Source organism: Schistocerca serialis, chromosome 6, assembly GCF_023864345.2.
Source record: "Schistocerca serialis cubense isolate TAMUIC-IGC-003099 chromosome 6, iqSchSeri2.2, whole genome shotgun sequence".
Taxonomy (NCBI): domain Eukaryota; kingdom Metazoa; phylum Arthropoda; class Insecta; order Orthoptera; family Acrididae; genus Schistocerca; species Schistocerca serialis.
In genome coordinates, this window is record NC_064643.1 from 180,155,975 (window position 1) to 180,176,928 (window position 20,954).

At 38.1% G+C, this 20,954-nt stretch overlaps 1 protein-coding gene across 1 annotated transcript in view; it reads right to left on the reverse strand.

Moving 5' to 3' along the window:
* LOC126483805 (beta-hexosaminidase subunit beta-like) overlaps window positions 1-20,954 on the reverse strand; it is a 131,382-nt gene that overhangs the window by 47,399 nt on the left and 63,029 nt on the right. The window lies entirely within an intron of this gene.

Genomic DNA, 20,954 nt, shown 5'->3' on the forward strand with positions numbered 1-20,954 from the left:
ATTCTTCAAACTGTCTGCAAACAATTATGGCTTGGTGACTTTGTTGTTTAGGAACAAGAAACCCATGAATGAAAATGGTCTGCAAGTAGCCAAACATTTCATGTAGTGTAGCTTGTTTGTTAGCACTGACAGCTCTACAAAATTGCTGCAGCTATGGTTCATTAAGTGAAGGCTGTCTATCACTAAACTGTCCATGGTGAGAGGTAATGCCTGAAATTTGGTATTCTTGCCACATACTTAACACTGTGGATCTAAGAACATTGAATTCCCTAACAATTTCAAAAATGGAATATCCCACACATCTAACTCCAACAACCATCCCTCATTCAGGGTATGTCAATTCCTGCTATGTGGCCATAATCATGTCTGAAACCTTTTCACATGGATCACCAGAGTACAAATGACAGCTCTGCCAATGCACTATCCTTGTATACTCTGTGTATGTGATACCACCACCATCTGTTCATGTAAGTATCGCTATGCCAAGACTTGTGACCTCAGCGTATGGTGCACAGGAAAAATGACTCTTTAAAAGTGTCTGTGGACACTGCAATTTATCTAATCTTGTCCTCATGGTCCCTACAGCAGAGATACAAAGGGAGTTTTAGTACAATCCCAGATTCATCATTTAATGCTGGTCCTTCAAACTTAGTACATAAGCTTTTTGGGGTTTTTAAGTGCCTGCTAGTTCAGTTTCTTCAGCATCTCCATTATACCCCCATGGGCCAAAGAAATCAGTAACCATTTGTGCTGCTCTTGTCTGCACACACTCAATACCCCTGTTAGTTCTATTTGGTGTGGGTCCCCTATACTAGAGCAATATTCTACGATGGTTCACAGACGTGCTTTGTAAGGACTCCCCTTTGAAGACTGATTGCATTTATCTAGTATTCTGCCAATAAACCAAAGTCTGCCACCTGCTTAACCTACGAGTGAGCCCAAGTGATTGTTCCATTTTGTATCTCTTTAAATTGTTACACCTGTATATGTACAACTGGACTGATCCCAATTGTAGTTCACTGATCTTTTTTTTTATATATGTATTTTGTGACATGCACAATTCATAGTTCTGAATGTCTAAATTAAGTTGTCAATCTTTGCACCAGTTTGAAATCTTATCAAGATCAGACTGAACATTTGTGCAGCTTTTTTCAGACAGTATTTTGTTATAAGTAACTGCATCATCTGTGAACAGTCTGTCTGTAAAGTCATTATGATACGCAGGCTGGACAAAAAAAAAAATCATCATTTCTCCTATGATGTACAGTTTACGCATGATGCCAGCTTCTATGAGAGCCAAGAGGTAAATAAACAGAATCTCCCATACTAGTCAAATGTCACCTCCCACTGGATGAAACCATCTAAGAAACGTGTGTATCTAAAGTGATGACTTTGAGAGGAACATGGGGTTCTAGTACTTTTGGGCACTTCTCTATTCGGGGTGCACTAACATCAGCCCATTGTCTACAGTAACTAGACCAAGATGTGGTGCCACTGTTGCTGTCCACAGTCTCAGAATGGGACATGCCCAACTTCCTTTCCACAAGATGGTGCACTCCCTCATCATGGACTAGCTCTCCAGACATACCTGCATATCCAGTTTCTCCAGACATGGATAGGATGTAGAGGTCTACTGGAGTGGACACCACTCCCTCAGATTTGTATATGTGGCACATATGTATGTGGTGAATATACACGTGTCAGGCAGCAGATTGTTTATGCTTGTGTTTGCATTCCAGTACATCTACATCTATACTCTGCAAACCACTGTGAAGTGCATGGCATAGGATATGTCTCACTGTACCAGTTATTAGGGTTTCTTCCTGTTCCATTCATGTACAAAGCACAAGTAGAATGATTTTTTTGAATGCCCCTGTGCGTGAAGAAATTATTCTAATATTGTTCTCACAATCCCTATGTGGGTGGTGCGTAATGGGTTGTAATATTTTCATAGAGTCATCATTTAAATCAAGTTCATGAAACTTTGTTAACAGATTTTCTCGGAATAGTTTACGCCTATCTTCAAGAGCCTTCCAGTTCAGTTCCTTCAGTATCTTGTGACATTCTCCCACAGATGAAAAAATCTGTGACCATTCATGCTACCCTTCTCTGTATACATTGAATATTCCCTGTTAGTCTTACCTGGTATGGATCCCACACACTTAAGCAACATTCTAGAACCAGTCACATGAGTGACTTGTAAATAATCTCCTTTGTAGACTGATTTCACTTGCCCAATATTCTACCAATTAACCACAGTATACCATTTGCCTTCCCCATGACTGGGCCTATGTGACCATTCCATTTAATATCCGTACAAAGAGTTACACTCAGGTATTTGTATGAGTTGGCCAATTCCAAGTGACTCACTGATATTATAGACATAGGATACTACGATTTTTCATTTTGTGAAGGTCTCAATTTTACATTTCTGAAGATTTAAAGCAAATTGCCAATCTTTGCACCACTTTGAAATCTTATCAAGATCTGATTGAATATTTATGCTGCTTCTTTCAGACAGTACTTCATTATAGATAACTACATTATCTGCAAACTGTCTGAGGTCATTATTAATATTGTCTGCAGCATCATTAATACACAATATGAATAACAAAGGTCCCTGGGGCACACCTGAAGTTACTTCTACATCTGATGATGACTCTCCATCCATGAACACATGGTGCATCCAACCTACCAAAAAGTCCTCAATCCAGTGACAAATTTCACCTGATACCCCATATGATTGTACTTTTGGCAGTACGCATAGGTGTGGTACTGTGTCAATTGCTTTTGGAAATCAAGATATACTGCATCTACCTGACTGCCTTGATCCAAGGCTTTCAGTATATCTCCTGAGGAAAGTGTGAGTTAGGTTTCAAATGATCGATGTTTTCAGGGTCCATGCTGGTTGGCAGTAGAAAGTTTTCTGTTTAAGAAACTCTTTAGCAAGAAAAAATGACGTAGTTGAAAAAACAAATCGGCGAATACAGGATACAAGGGGAAAATATCAAATCCATAGATACAATGATGAATCAAAACGGAAGTGTAAACTTCCCAACAGAGTTCCTATTTTCGCTCCATTTTCGCTTTACTGCCTCACATGTGGAAAATAATAACCGGAAAATAAAACAGGCGGTCACTATTCATACCACAAATTCCATTGATTTTAACTAACTTACCATTCACTTTTAAAAGGCTCCAATTTCCATTAAAATTACTGTCCAATATGACTATCAAAAAATCATACGGACAAACAATTCAGTGTACAACAAATTCCGTCTAGACCCGGAGCGACTGAAAAGGAATGCAACAGGTAAACTGTCGCAGTTCCGCACACGGCGCAACGCTGAAATAAGAAACTGCATTTGTTGTCTACGAGCGTGGGTGAGAGGAGTATTCGTTGCATCGCTTCATCTTTCTGTTGCTCTCGGTATGTCGAGAACAGATTCAGGATTCAAGATGTGCTGCTCTGTTGTTGTTAATAACTACTGTACACGAATGAGTAAATGAAGAAAGTTCTGGATTCTTACGTACATCCAGAAAAACATGAACTACAGGCTGCTTGTAGCAGCCGCGGAGCTGCACAGACAGACAGATTCGAGCCCACTGCGTTTTATAGAATGAGTAAACATTGTTATTGTGATTTAGAACAGGCGAGTTCTCCCGGAATGTGTCAGTGCAGGGGAAAGAATCACTGTGAGGTACGAAAGTGCTCATTTATTTTATACGCACGGTGTATAAATACATGAAATTATATCAGTGATAAACGTACAATAAGCAGATTAGTAAATATTTCAATGAAAATACGTACTGATTACTGTGTTTTAAGAAACAATTTCGGGACCAAGTTTAAAAATCTGCGTCACTCGGAGTCGTCCACTGATTGATGGTCAACTGCCTCATTATATTGTTCGGCAGTGCTATTTTCTTGGAGTACGTTCTCAGCATCTCTCACTTCACACAATGCTTTCCCTGTCAAATCCCTCCTACAGCAGCCTGGGAGCTACCAGTTGTATTAAATAATGTTTTTCCACTTCCCCTTCAAATCTACTGTGGAGCCCTATTTAACAGCACAGGAATTGATTCGCAGTTGACCGGTTATCAATCTGCGTCGGCGACGAGTTTCATTTGTGTCCGCCCGCGTGGTGTTTTTTTTTTTTTTTTTTTTTTTGTTTGCATTCCCTTCTCTGAGGGAGAAGGGCGGACTGTTCGAGGGCTTGCTGTATACCGTTTTCAGCCACAGGGTTTTACATTTTGTCACGGTCTATAAACAAGATTTCGGAATCTCTTCGACACATCACCACAGATAATCCAGTTTAACTTATTGCAAAACTATCCTTTGATCTTTGGTGCAGGCGTTTTTTCCTTCTTCAACAAACACAAGGAAACAGTATCTGTCTTACGTAACGGAAGTTGAAGGCCCCTCAGTCAGGTTATGCTTCCACAGAAGCAGCCAGTACCTTCGTTATCGTAAGTAGGCTACATGCGACTTGCATACTGTGTGAGCGCCGTACGTGCACGGAATACGTGTGCTCGACAAGCAAAATAGTTTTCCTGTGTTGGGTACGTAGCTACGAAAAAGAGAGAAAAAGAAAGAAAGAAAGAGAGAGAGAGAGATGTTATTTGAATACTGTATACACACAAGTAATGGCCCTACAGCCTACAGAGCACTGAAGTGATTCTTTTTTATTTATTTGGCTTGGGTTTACTGGGCCATACTGTCATAGCTTGATATAAATAAATCGTATATACAGATAAAGGCCAATATAAATAGTTTAAACAATAACTAAAAGTTTTACAGTGTACACCGTTTTCACACAGGAAAAAATATATGCATTGACATATCAGCTAGGGCCAAAAAATAAAAAAGAACTCAACGGAGACTGGGGGTATACGCCGAAGCTTACAGAGTTGATATTAACACATGTAGTACCAGTATACCAAATGTCATGTAACACGTTACTGCCTCGCATACCACAAACAGCTTTGCACACTTAAGACAATAAAACAGAAGCACTATTTGGAAAGAATACCTTCAGTTTCACGAGGTTTTGCAGTAACCGGTCCTTCCGATTTTTGAAGAAATTGCAGGGAAGCAGCAAACCGTTATCTTCCATCTTTGTCCGATTTAAGTGGCAAGGAGCTGACCCTTGGTTCGCTACGCATTCGTACCAAAGTAGTTATCGGCTTGCCTGATATTTTTCATCACGGGAAGCTTGTAGTTACTGGTTGGATCGCAGCGTCATGTGGCCTCTAAGGTAGATTGAAAATATTGTGTAAAATGAAGGTGGAGGGGTAGGAAGGAAAGTAAGGAATGGAAGTAATGACATCAGCTGGATTGGAACTTCATGCGGAAAAAGCAGTGACGAGTGGAAATGTGTGTCGAACGGAGACTCTGACCCGAGATCTTCTGGTTACCGCTGCGCCACCCGGACACAGTGTTTATTGACCCACACTTCCACCCAGCGCTACCTATCCCTGTCCATACCCTCGATACTCACTAATTTTAGATTTATCCTGAAATTGGAACGTAAATGTGCATCCGCACTCAAGGTTGCGGATTAATTGCCCATCGAGGCGAATCTCTATAAAGAGAAGGCAATGTCCTGACTGACCCCTCATCGCCTAGCCCAAACCGCAAAGAATAGAAACTTTGGAGAAGGTGTGGATCTTACACTGTAAGCATCGTTTGAGAAGGGATTGTCCGAAATTCCAGTTCTAACGGGGTGAAATAGGGGACGAAAGGCTTTTTGAAAGTATGTCGCTATTAAGGGGCTTTTGAAGCCATAACTACGATAAGTCAAAACAAAGTGCCGGGAATAAACAACATTCCTTTAGAACTACTGACAGCTTTGGGAGAGCCAGTCCTGACAATGTTCACTGGAATACTCTCTTTCAAATTCTGAAGGTGGCAGGGGTAAAATGCAGGGAGCGAAAGGCTATTTACAATTTGTACAGAAACCAGATGGCAGTTATAGGAGTTGAGGGGCATGAAACGGAAGCAGTGGTTGGGAAGGGAGTGAGACAGGGTTGTAGCCTATCCCCGATGTTGTTCAATCTGTATACTAAGAAAGCAGTAAAGGAAACAAAAGAAAAATTCGGAGTAGGTATTAAATCCATGGAGAAGAAATAAAAACTTTGAGCTTCGCCGATGACATTGTAATTCTGTCAGAGACAGCAAAGGACCTGGAAGAGCAGTTGAACGGAATGGACAGTGTCTTGGAAGGAGGATATAAGATGAACATCAACAGAAGCAAAACGAAGATAATGGAATGTAGTCGAATTAAATCGGGTGATGCCGAGGGTATTAGATTAGGAAATGAGACGCTTAAAGTAGTAAATGAGTTTTGCTATTTGGGGAGCAAAATAACTGATGATTGTCGAAGTAGAGAGGATATAAAATTTAGACTGGCAATGACAAGGAAAGCGTTTCTGAAGAAGAGATATTTGTTAACATCAAGTATTGATTTAAGTGTCAGGAAGTCGTTTCTGAAAGTATTTGTATGGAGGGCAGCCACGTATGGAAGTGAAACATGGACGATACATAGTTTGGACAAGAAGAGAGTAGAAGCTTTTGAAATGTGGTGCTACAGAAGAATGCTGAAGATTAGATGGGTAGATCAACTAACTAATGAGGAGGTATTGAATAGAATTGGGGAGAAGAGGAGCTTGTGGCACAACTTGACTGGAAGAAGGGATCGGTTGGTAGGACATGTTCTGAGGCATCGAGGGTTCAGCAATTTAGTATTGGAGGGCAGCGTGGAGGGTAAAAATCGTAGAGGGAGACCAGTAGATGAATACACTAAGCAGATTCAGGAGGATGTAGGTTGCAGTAGATACTGGGAGATGAAGAAGCTTGCACAGGATAGAGTAGCATGGAGAGCTGGGTGCAACCAGTCTCAGGACTGAAGACAACAACAACAACAACGATAACTGGTACATGGTTTTTCAGTCAGAAAATTAAAAAAAGCTTGTTTCAGCATTTTTGGAAATTCAACCACTAAGAGGGTAAAACAGTGCGTGAAAGTTTTTTTAATGAATAATTACTAAAGAACAACAAAAGGACTTTTAAGGCTACATCTATGATAGTTGGTATTTGACTTCTCGGTTAGAAATTAAAAAATCCGTGTTTCAGTGTTCCCGAAAATTCAACCCCCGAAAGGAATGCAATAGGGGGTGAAGATTTTTAAGAAAATAGTTCGTTACATAAAAAAATTAAAGCTACATTTATGAAAAATGGTATTTCGCTTCTCGGTTAGATATATAGAAAGGTTTGTTAGGAGATGAAAGTTCCTATGGAAATATCTTCACAGGAACGCAAAAGGCATGATCAACTCTAGCAACGAGACTTGCTTTTTGGTCAGGGGTACATGCGGAAAACACCAAGCTTATATGATCTTAATTAGCGTGAAAAACTTAGAAGGGGTCGCAATTTGTAAACAACATAATAATTCGAATAAATAAAAACAAAATAACTTTTGCAGGCCACACAGTCTATGCGAGAGAAGCAGCGGACGCTAAACTTGTCAGTTATATGAATGCGTGGTGGGTTTTTTTTTTTCGGACATAGCCGAAAGAACAGACAGACATCGCGCATTCATATAACTGATATTGCAAACTGTAAAGCCACTGACCTCCTTCGCCAATTGGTCGACTTTGACATGAGGACTGGTTTAAGGCACAGGCGACACAAAGGACCACTTGGGGAAAATAAACAATTTTTTCAGCCTTCAGTTGCAAGGTAATTTTTACTCGTTTACCTAGGTTTCGATTCCAGTAATGGAATCTTCTTCAGAACCTGTTTTCAGTATTTTATACACTATGTCCATATATCTGTTAGCTGCTTTACTTGCCTCGGCAGGTACAAATTTACAAATCTTTATCATCATGCAGCGCGTCAGCAACCGTATATGTATATGGACATAGTGTATAAAATACTGAAAACAGGTTCTGAAGAAGATTCCATTACTGGAATCGAAACCTAGGTAAACGAGTAAAAATTACCTTGCAACTGAAGGCTGAAAAAATTGTTTATTTTCTATACATATACGGTTGCTGACGCGCTGCATGATGTTAATGCCCACTTGGGGCGATGAAGTGCAAAATCTTTACACTGGTTGCGTCAGACCGTAATAGTGAGAAAACTGACATGGGTAACACTACACGACAGTGGAAGAAAAAGCGTTCCAGCAAACACGGGTCCGCATAAACGCGTTTCAAATGTAAATGTTTCGTTGTCATTTCCCATCTACTTTGGGGACAAATGTCACCAATGGCTTAACAGGAAATACAATACCGTAACTTTTAAACACCGCCGTATCATCTCGTACGTCTTGACGGGGCTGTAAAGTTTGTTGCTCCAGTCCTTCAACCACATCAACATAAGTGCTGTACAGTGCACTGCAGTTCTAAAGCAGATACATTCAGAAGATCGAGGCCAGGTGATCGTTGAGGCCAGACCACAGACCGTCCTCGATTTCAGCTTGTGGACAGTCATAGCAAGAGCTACAGCTTGCTATGCGATATTTATGACCTGCTGACGTGGGGTGGTGAAAAACTAAAAGCCACATGCTGGTTACTAGTATGCGTTTAAATAATAATAGTGATGAGTATGACTTCACTGGGAAGTCACTAAGCGGTGAAGTTTTGAACTTCCAGTCTTCCTACTGGAAATTCTCCAAGCAGCTCATTATCTTTTATTGCAGAAATCAATTATACTGACTTTTTTTCTAATACCTTATAAGCTTATTGAACCTCCTCTGCGTTGCCTATCTCTGCAGCTAGCGATCAAACGAGTTTTGAAAAACTTCACTTGAGATATCCGTTAAGTTAACATGTTCTCAAGAACGAATGCACCGACTGTGAGCCACTGAATGCTATACCTTGAAGTCAATAGACTGAGATAATGTTTTTAAAGATTATACTAAGTTAAAGACTAGTAAAATTCCGATATTATGTTTTTAGTCAATGAAAACATTGCCAGCATCTATCCGGAACAACTGTAGGAATTACACATGGCTTTATTAATAGAGTTTTTCTCTTTAACGTAACATACTAATGCGTTTTTCTTTTCAGCTGAATACATACCAAATTTGACCATGTTTGTCAGTTGTTTTCACGGTAAATTTCCCAAACCACTTACTGGTAAGTTTTCTTCACAGGGAACGTACAATTTCCGCACAGAGGACATAGAAACTGGCATCCGTGACGTAGAGAAACAACTGAAAGACTTGGAAACAAGTAAGTCGCCAGGTCCAGATGGAGCACAGTTCGTCTGTTTTACAGAGAGCACTCTTCCACTTACTTTGCCCGCAAATGAAATGTCGCAAGTGTAGAAGAATGTTTACGAACCGGCTTTGCTTGTCATTGTAAACCAATCCCACATGAGTTGAGGCCCATAGGAGAGAGGATCTCTCATACATTTTCCCGTATTTTGCGAAAATTCTCGTATAATTTCCCATATTTGGATATTCATCTGACTGATCCGTTTCTGGTTTCCAGTAGGTTTCAATACGCTTTTTGCATTTGACCACTGTCGACGGGCCCCAAATAACGACCAAGTTTGAGAGCCTCTCGAATCGCTGACGTTTTCGCGGTAAAAATTAAACAATATCAGGGCAGATGAAACTGAGTGGCTCGCCTTACATTGCCCCCTACGTGTCATTTAACATTAGAGACACAGGTTTCGTAGCGGACTGATTGTCCTCTGTAACTCGGTATCTCTCTGGAACTGTATCGTCGCTACAAGTGTTAGCTTTCCGGCAGCACTGTACGTCAGCGCTTATCAACATTCGCGTGCAGTGTCAGAACACATTGTCTAACCAGCTGCTCCACTGTTTTCGTCACTAACTGTCTGTTATTAGTAAAGGTTGATCTCTCTCTCTCTCTCTCTCTCTCTCTCTCTCTCTCTCTCTGTCTCTCTCTCTGTCTCTCTCTAAGATGATAATGTAAAACTTGAGGAAATAAGCATCGGACCGGCTGTCTGCAGCGCTAAACTTTTTGTGTGGAATACTGGTTTGCATAAGTTTCAAACATACCAATCTGTCACTCGTACGTCAAGCAAGGATGTCTCGGGGAAAAAAATGAGAAGTTTCAATTTGACAAAGGAGGTACGTCCAGAAGTTGAAGCAGACTGATACGAACTGTATTACTGCCAATCTATTTTCAACGATTTAATGCTTTCTTGCGTTTACTTAATCGAGAGTTTTTTTTTTTAAGGCAACATCTCAATATTTTTCGGTGGCGTGTTCAAGGCGTGAAAGTAGCAAAATACGAATCGACACACAAGTACGCAAGAGCGAAGTTCCACATTTGCACATAACAACTGACAGAAAGTGAAATCGCTTGTAGGGCTGCAGCCTAAATGGTGTTAAGTTTAAGGTTTCGTGTCTGTGTCTTACACAGGAAGTTTGAATATAGTCACGTTCACAGCTGCAAAATATGGATAAAATTAAACTGATATTAACAGGTCATCGACGTTAGCTTAACACTGACCATTGAGTAATGACGATCAAGACTATTATTGCAGATAAATATAAACACCGAGTATTCTTTTGTCATGAAGCACTAATAACTAGTGCAAATCATGTCATCTGTGTAACCCAATCTAATGGCCAGATGAGATGTATGAGGATCATCATTCCTAAGGAGAAAGTGATGTCTTGTTATTGACCTCAAGCTAAAAACTAAATACCTAGCTTACACGTATTTATGGGCCAATATAAGGATATTCAATTTACAGTTTTTGTCTATGCATACGTTAGCTAACAGTTCACACATTATTAATTCAGTGAGGAATGGAAAGAATAAACCGCGGTCAATAAAAATATCAGGAAGCTGCCACGAAACGAAGGAGCAGTATAGCAGATTCGAAGTTGAAACGTAACTAACAAAAGATGAACGAAGCGAAAACAAGAATTGACTTTTACAGATTTCATGCCTCCCATTGAATTCTGCTGATGGGCTCAACTTCAGATCCAAAGCGATGACACATTTATTAATTTGATTTTATTTACTGACGAGGTTACATTCACGAACGATGGTAATGTTAATTTCATTAACATGCGTTATTGAGCAACTGAAAATTCATGTTGGCCTCGGCAAGTTGCACACCAAAAACTGTGGTCGGGGAATGTATGGTATGGGATTCTGGAGGACAGAATTATAGGCCCCTATTTCATCGAAGGAAATCTTACTGGTTGGAAGTTGAAACACGTATGTAACATAGCAGCGATGGCGAGGCATTGTAGCATCTGTGACCAGAGAGTTTGCGCTTGACCGCGCGAGTGTTGCGAGCGGTTCTCAGTCTGTCAGTTAGTCGTTGCGAGTCGGTCAGTAGTCGTTGTGAGTCTGTAGCTCTGTCTAGTTGAGAGCAGTACTCTGTCAGTAGTCGTCGCGCGCTGTACGCTAATAGTCGTCATGCAGAGCGGTCGGTCAGTAGTAAGCAGCCCAGTGCGGTTGTGTGATGTAGGCGGTCGGCAACACTGGTCAAGATGGTGAATAAGGTATACTGTTAATTAATATAATCATTAGATAATGAAAAATTTTATTTATTGTAATTATTCTCCAACAAGTCCCCCAATAATAATTTTTATTTCAAAAGCATTCTTTCAAAAATTTAATTTTTTATTGAACTAAAGATTTCGTTGCACTTCCCATTTCATTCCACTTCTTTTGAAGAAAAATTTCACTAGAATCACAAAAAAAGAGAATATTATTATTTGCAATGCAGTTCCTCCAAGCGGTGCGCAACAACAAGAGCAGAAATGTGACATCCATTTATTCTGAGGTAAGACTTTAATTCTGATTGTTTTGCACAGGGCCAAAGACCGATATTTCGGTTTAATTGAATTTTCTTATCACTGAATGGACTTTAATTTTTTTTGAAGGATTTACATTCGAGTCAGATTGCGTATTTCACATTTTTGTTGCCATTGTCAGTACATTTCATTGTGGGCAGGTTACGCTTAACGCAATGACCATTAGCATTCACAATTAAATATTGTCGTGTTTCTTTCTTTCAAATTTTTGTGGGGAGGTAACACTCGGCTCCCATTTGTATTAAGTATTGTTTTTTTTATTTCCCTTTAAAATTACGGTGGGGAGGTTACACTTGGCGACACCCAGTCCAGGATCGAATTTCGTTGAGAGTCTTTTGAACAACAGTCAGATATCTGCTCTTATTGCTCAGATATAATTAGGATTTGGCGCTACGCTTTTACTAATCTTGTGACTTTCTTTCTACAGGTCAACGGCAATTCGTTGCTCTGTTGTATTTGTTTGTTGCCTTTTTGCATTTGTGCTTATTGTTTTGTGAATAATTGTGACTGTTGTTAAAATGCCGCGAAAGACTGTGAATAGTGTATCGCGAGGTATTATGAACGAAATAAGCGAATTAAATAACTTCACCAATAATACTAGTGACACGCAGTGTAATCATGACAATCCTGCGTCCACTAACAATCAGTGCATTCCAACCACTAATGATGACTTTCACCTTAATGATGAACAAACGAACTCAATTGTCTCGTCTGTTAATTTGACGACAATTGATGACGCGGGACGCTCTATAGTAATGAGCGCTGCCGAGCTTAACACACCCGATTTAGAGAATCCAAGTAATGTACAGACAAATTTGTCTAATGAAAATGAACAGGATACACAAAGTACGACGGATTTATTTAATTCCGAAATAGTGAGTGACAGTGTAGGTCCGACTGATAATCCTTTTTGTAAGTTACGGAATGACCAAATGGTCACACAGAACGTGACAATTGCATGTACTCCATCACAGAGCACTGAGAATGCAACTGCTACTTTTGATGTGAATCAATTTATGGCAATAATGCTACAGTTTAAGAACGACCTTACTGCAAATTCCAAACAACAGAGTGAAGATATCAAACAACAATTTAGTGAACAGGATAAAAAATTTAATATAATTAATGAGAAACTTGACAATAATGACGAAAATCTCAAACAACTTAATAAAAAATTAGACGACAATTCCAGACAGCTTAGTGAACAAATTAGAGACGTTGCCGCGCAGTGCCATGACACTAAGGAACAGTTGCGCGTGGAAATTGAGGCTTGTTCTCAAAAAAATAGCGAAGAAATTAAGTCTGTTGCGCAAGAATTAAGGGAAATGCAAACAGCCGCAACAGAAACACTCAGAGACGAAATTAGCGGAGTCGCTAAACAATGCTCTGAAAAAGCTGCACAATTACGGGACGAGTTTAGAACAATGACGGTAGAACTTTCGCGCACTATGGACGCAAAGATAGACGCGAAATTCGAACAGCAGAACACTCAGATTAACGAGCGCTTTAATCAGCACATTCAGAACAGTGATACGCGTTTCCGCAGATTTATTCAGGATCAAAACAAAGTAAAACGACAAGTCATGGAAACAATCACTGCACAAAGACAAGAGGACAAACGTAAAATATTCGCGAAAGCGAAGACGTATGTAGACAATAATATTACTACAGTGTCCGACAAAATTAATACCATAGAACAATTGAACGCGGAATTAAGGGATGAAATTTCTGATCTTAAATCAAAAACAGATACACACACAGTAAATATTCAAACAGTGACAGATAGATTCGAACAATTAGATCTAACACAGGATTGCGATGTCATCAAAGCTGATGTTAAAAAAATGAGCGAAACTACGCGCAAGTTGCAAAAACAGATTAATGCGTCCGATTCTAAAACTGACGATCAGGCAATAATACTGACTGAAAAATGTGATGAATTGGCCAGTCGTATTGATGTTATCGAAAATACTAATGACAATAAATCAGACGATACTGCACCGGTTTCATTTATCCAAACACCTGAATTTCAAAATTTACAGCAGACGATTAATGAGATCGATTCATCTAATAACACGTTACGTAGGAAGTTATCAAATTTACAACAAGAAGTAACAGAAATGAAAAACATTTCAGTTAATAACATAACACAGCAGACGCCACTTTGCGAACATTTGTCAGACTCACGCTGCGCGTATAACTTGAACAATTTACAGAGACTACGCGAATTAAAATCCGAAAAGCCACGCGACTTAAAATCTGAAAAGCTATGCAACTTGAAGTACGAAATGACACAGACAAACAGATTCACATACAAACCCGAACGTGTTTTCAAATTCAATGACGAGAACGTAGATTACAAGCAATTTTTATCCGCCAGAAAATGTAAGGAATTTAATAATGGGAGAACACAGATACACGCTTTGCACTGTATACGACAATTTATCTTTGTACATTCACCGCTACTACCTGTAATGCAGAAACTAGCTTTGAACCAGATGCGACAATTTATTTTTATATTTACAACAGCATTGCCTATAATGAAGAAACCAGAATTAACTTGGATACAACTATTTGCTTTTGAATTTATACCGCTATTGCCTGTAACGCAAAAGCTAAAATTTATTTGCAGTGCGTAATAGACCTCAGGGGATTCATTACGCTTTAATGAATATGTGCCGTAGCGAGCATAGGGCCCCGAGCTGTAGTAGTGCTGTTTCATCTTTAGTTTTCTGCACTGCTGCCTTTTCTTCTACTATCCTTTATATCTATCCAAACCGCTCTTTAACTATTGCTCTATCTAGGATTAAGAATATGTAATGAAAAACCGATAAGACAAATTTTTACCGAATGTGACAATTTTCATTAGGCACTCCAGAATCACAAGAATTTTAATAACAGATAAAATCGTAATCATCAGTATGTACAAAATTTTCGACAGTCGCAACCACATTTTTTGGTAACAATAGACGTTTTTCACCACAATAGCATGAAAGTCAACCGCTTAGCATACCTGACCAACAATGCAGTCTACAAGGTCAACCAAACTTTAATGTTTCGCCGCGTGCACGTATAGTCCCAGCTCCAACAAATAGTAACGCATGGCAGCAAAGAAATAACTACGTACAGATAACACACCATTTCAATTCCTATCGCAATGCGCCGTATAGAAATTACTATCATGACAGACGTAAAAATAACGAGCACATTTTCAGCGTACATTGAATAACAGTCGATCTTATGAGCAGCAAGAACATCAGCAACAACAAATAATCATGAATGAAACAGACAATAGGTGTCATCCATAGCGTAACACGTCAGTAAGAAATAACAGAACAGTTCATATAGTGGATATGCCACAACATTCTCCCGTAAATAATAACACGTACGATAGATTTTAACCAGATACAGCACAGATTGCATATTCCAGAAACGTAAGCAACAATTTTGACTCGCAGATTCTTGTTCACGAAAAATGTTATTAATTTTGACGCCATCCGATACACGTTTGCATTAAGGACAGAATAACGACGTATGTAGACGATATTCTTATCGCAGAAGCTAACTGGTCTGAACACAATATGAATTTAGAACAACTGTTACAAACTTTTCATGCACAAGGACTTACAGTTAATCTCAGTAAATCGCACTTCGGCAAAACTTCTATAAAATTTCTTGGACACGTAATTTCAGCAGAAGGCATTGCACCTGATCCGGAAAAACTTCAAGCTCTACGTGACATTACCGTTCCTACGACGAAGAAGCAATTACGCAGTTTTTTGGGCTTAATTAACTTTTTTCGTAAATTTATTCATCATTCTGCTTTAGACACACCCAGATTATGCCAATTAACAGGTAAAAATACTATTTGGTCTTGGGATAAGCAAGCACACTCTGAATTCATGAACCTGAAACATGCTCTGTTGAATGCTCCACTTTTATCGCACCCAGATCTTAGTAGAAATTTTTCCATTGCCACTGACAGTTCTAACACGGCTTTAGGCGTACACATTTTCCAGGAAATTGAAGAAGATGGTTCTACAGTAATTAAAAACATCGCATTTGCAAGCCGCATTTTGTCACCCGCTGGACGAAATTATTCTGTTACAGAACTTGAAACATTATGTGTTGTATGGGCCTTTGCGAGATTTCGGCACTTTCTTTATGGCAGACACACCACCGTTTACACAGACCACAGAGCGATACAATTTTTACTTTCGGCTAAATTCACTCACGACAGATTAAGCAGATGGAAACTTTATTTACAAGAATTTAATTTTACAATAGTTCACATTCCCGGCACACAAAATGTTATAGCAGACGCACTATCGCGTTCTCTCGGCAACAATCAGCAAGACGTAGCAACCAACTTCTGCAAAACAAATTTCAGTGTCATGTACATTCAGCAAGTTGCATTTGAAAACTTTATTTCATCGTCATTACAGGACATAGCAAAGGAGCAAAATAAAGACAATGTGTGGAAAGAAATTAAACAGCTTTGGCAAGATAAGAATAATGTTACGATTACGAACCACTACACTGTACGAAATGACATTTTGTTTCGCCGCTCTCATCCTGACAGCAACAATTGGTTATTATGCATACCTGACGAACTGGTTAATAAATTAATTTGGTACACTCATTTAAGTTACGCACATTACGGAGCACGAAAATGTTTTCTTATACTGAGACAGAACTGTTATTTTACCAACATGGAGAAACGTATACGACGAGTTTTAGCGTCTTGTAAAATTTGCCAGAAAGCTAAATCAGACACTACTTCACATATTCCTCCATTATATCCCATTATACCTGTTAAATTAAGACACATGGCCGCAGTAGATATTTTTGGTCCGATTCCCAGAACTAACAGAGGTTTTTGCTACATCTTTGTCGCTGTTGAGCTCACTTCAAAATTTGTTACTTTCACTCCATTACGCAAAGCTACTGCCAAAACTGTTTCGAAAGCATTTGTAAAACATTTTCTATCTCATGTAGAACATGTAATGAAAGTAATTTCTGACAATGGATCTCAATTTCGTAGTAGCGTATGGACACGCATGTTACGAGCCAGAAACATTTCTCCGATCTATATATCCAAGTACCACGCTTCTTCGAACCCCTGTGAACGATTAATGAAAGAAATTGGTAAACTGTGCCGAATATACTGCCACAAAAGACATATTGATTGGGACACACACATATTCTCATTCCAAGATGTAATTAATTCCATTCCAAATGAATCCACTATGCTATCTCCGTCTGTTATACTGAAAAATGCTGAACCACCTAACAAAATTAAAGAATTAATAACATTTCCTACATCTCGTCGATTACGACACCACGAAATAATTGACATTGCGCTGAACAACATCAAACGTGCCGCAGAGCGCCGGAGAAGACAGCAAAAACAGGTTTGTACACGCCGCGTCTTTCGCGTTGGACAGAAGATACTAGTACGTACACACTATTTATCCAGCAAATTAAAAGGTAAGTGCAGTAAATTTGAACTTCTATACGCAGGTCCATATCGGATTCGCAGCATCCCTCACCCCAATGTTGTACACGTCGAAACTTTGAGAACCAGAAAATCGAAAGGCAATCACCATATCTCAAACATTAAACCGTTTATTGAATGAAGACACTTTATGATTCAACACACTATAATGTCATTTACTAATGCAATTATTTCACCTGACTAATTACTGATGATTATCGTATTTTTTCTTGGCAAGTGCCCGGCAAGGTAAGGTTAGCAGGTCGCTCTTCTTGTCGTTACACAACAGACCGTGCATATTTTTTCAGACGAACTTACGTATTTTATGACTAATTATGCAATGTTAGCTAATGACATGTTAATTTCATTACATTTTTTTTATTAAAGTCTTTAATTCTCGCCTTGATTAATTACACTACATACAAGCTGAACACAACGAACGTCACATTTTTGTCTTTTTATGTATGATTGAATTCCAGTTTTGTTTGTATGCACTGTGCAATAGTTAAGATATAACACACACCAGTCGACTTGACTTTTTTTTTTGCCTTATGACATCTCAACATTGTGACTGTTTTACATTTTTTTTTTGCTGCTGCTTTGTGATATTCTCTGTACATTTTCGCATCTGAACACTGTCAATGTCTTTGACATATTACATTTTCTGTCATGTTATGCTGTATGCTTAATTATGTGACCATAAACCAGTTATTATTTAGTGGGTATATGATTTAAATGCAAGACATTAATCTTTGTTCATGAATTTCAGAAAGAAATGATGCATGTAAGAAATAAATTCAACAGAAATGGGAATTTCACCTACGGAATAAACGAAAGGAGATGCAATAACTTTATGAGGAAGAGTAAATGGATCAGGATTGGCAGGCATTAACAAGAATATACAATACTCATCACAGAATAGCAGTCTTAACTAATTTTTTCTTTCAGAATACAAGGTGATTGATGCAGGCTGTCAGAGAGAACTACACATCTTAGTTTTAGTGCTGAAATATGCTAGAGATAAGGAATAGTTATGTAATGAGTAATGAAGTGATTTTTTGCAGATGATAATGAATGCTGACGAATAATGATGAAGAATATGCTGTTATGAATAATGAAGTTTTTCTTTACAGGTGATGATAATAGTGAAGTTATGATGGTATTGATAATGAAGTTTTTTTTTTACAGATGAGGATAATGTTGAAGTTATGTATTTATGCTACGTAGTTATTTAAGTATTTGTTGCAGTTTGTTTTGACAGCAGGTGTTACATTGCATAGTAGGATGACAGAAAGTTTTGGAAAGGACAGCTATGGAACACATTTTTATACACATTTCACTACTTGTTAATTCGAAGTTCACTACTTTTCAGCATAGTGTGCGTTTCTTCTTTCAGGTCAATAATCCATTTTGTATTTTTTCCAGGAGAAGCTTTTCGTGATACTTGCTAAACCTGTTACTTATTATACCTGTTCTAGTGCTTGCATTTTATTTTTTACCCATTTGTGTTTATCATTTATGAATGTGATCACATATACTGCCTTGTTGCATAACCTTGCTACAGCTGACTCATGACGAATGACGTTACCTATCCTCATTTGCAGCAATAGGTCAAAAGCAAATAGTGCTATGCCTCAGCAATTAATTATCGATCTCAACGCAATGCATTGCTAACAAAAAAAAAAAAAAAATGTATTACCAGTCCCAAGTAGTGACACTAGTTTATGATAATTCTGAATAATACTGGTTAGCTCTGAATAGTATGTCACTTGAGTAATGACCTCTTAATGAGACAAAAAAAAACGTATATATTTAAAATAATGCTTTGTCACTAGCTAATAACTGCCACTGTTTATTGTAATGAGACTACTTATAATGCCCATGATTATTAATGCTATGACTAATTAACTGATTTTAATAATGACTTTGTAATGATCTGAATACTACTGAAGGAGAAACACTGTTTATTGTAATGAGACTACTTATAATGCCCATGATTATTAATGCTATGACTGTAATTAACTGATTTTTAATAATGACTTCGTAATAATCTGAATAATACTGAATGATGATTCTATTCAATACTTGCAGGCCACTGAGTGCCAATAATTAATGTCACTTGATGAATTGTTATTAATTATGCCATTAATTAACTCTTGTTTTCAATGTTCATACTTTGTAATTGGAAATGAATGTGACTGTTTAATAATGCTTTGTAATTAGGAGAAGACTAACGATTCTTACTATTGGAATGACAAATGATTAATTAACGACAAATGATTAATTAACTGTAATTAGGAGAAGGTTAATGATTCTTAATTATACTCTGTAACTGAAAAGAATGCGATTATTTCATAATGCTTTGTAACCAGGAAAAGAAGTCTACTGATTCTATGTAAAACAATTCATGAACATTTTCTTTAATACTACATACTTGGTACAGAAATGTTCAATAACTGGGCTATGAATGCCACAAACTATCAATGAAGACTGTAATTGTCAATATTATGTGACTTGATGTCCTTCACCTCATAAGCTGACTACCCTGAATTATTGCAATGTCCATTTGTCCTGTTTATCCTAGTGATCATGGAGCACTATATTTGGTTTTGCACTAATTCTACGTTGGTGTGCCTTGTAAGAGTGTGGTGTTGACACGACATGCTGTCCACCACCATGAGCGATGAAGACATTATTATGGTCCCACTGTTTGGTGTACCTAATGTACTGCCAAAATGAAAATATTGAACATTACTACGACAGTTCAGTGTCTTGGCTACACTGATAAATTCTGATGGGAAAAGAACTTCAAGTTGTGTCACTTGGTGTTGTACTTCTGTGGAAAGATATGGACTTTCAGAGCAGCTGTGTGCAATCTAAAGTGCTACAACCATGATGCAATCCTTCCCTTTCCTATCCTGATTCTTGTCACATAAAGAAAAAAAAAAAAAATTTTTTTGGTGACATCATTTATGTTCATAGGTTATACATTTTTCGACTTGTTGAATTCCAGTGCGAGTACACTTGTGGCACTGGTCGACATGATTTTTTTGCCATTATGTTTATTTGTTGTGAAAATGCTAAAGACATTTCTCCAGTGCGTGTGCACTTTGGACATGATTTTTTGTCATTATGTTTATTTATTGCCAAAATGCTAAAGACATTTTTTTTCGATTTGTTCTGAAGTACAGTATATGTACACTCTTGTCTTTTATATTGTATATACATTTTTATTTTTATGATATGTTCTGAACTACAGTGCATGTGCACTTATGTTAGGTGTTAATATGTTTTCTACTGAACTTTAGTGCCTGTGCATTTTTCTCATTTTTCAATATGATTGTACTCATTCTGTATATTCAATACTTCAATGCGTATGCACTTATATCATTTGTTACTCATTGTATATACATTTCATCAATTACTGATATGTTCTCAACTGCAGTGCATGTGCACTCATGTCACTTGTCAACATAATATTTTTTGCCAGTCTGTTTATTTGTTCTGAATATGCTAAAGAATTTTTCAGTGCCTGTGCACTTTGTTATCTGTCAAATAATTTGTATATACTTTTTTCTGATTTGTTACTATGTTTTGTACTCACATTTTGTCTTTGTCTTATATATTGTACTTAGTGC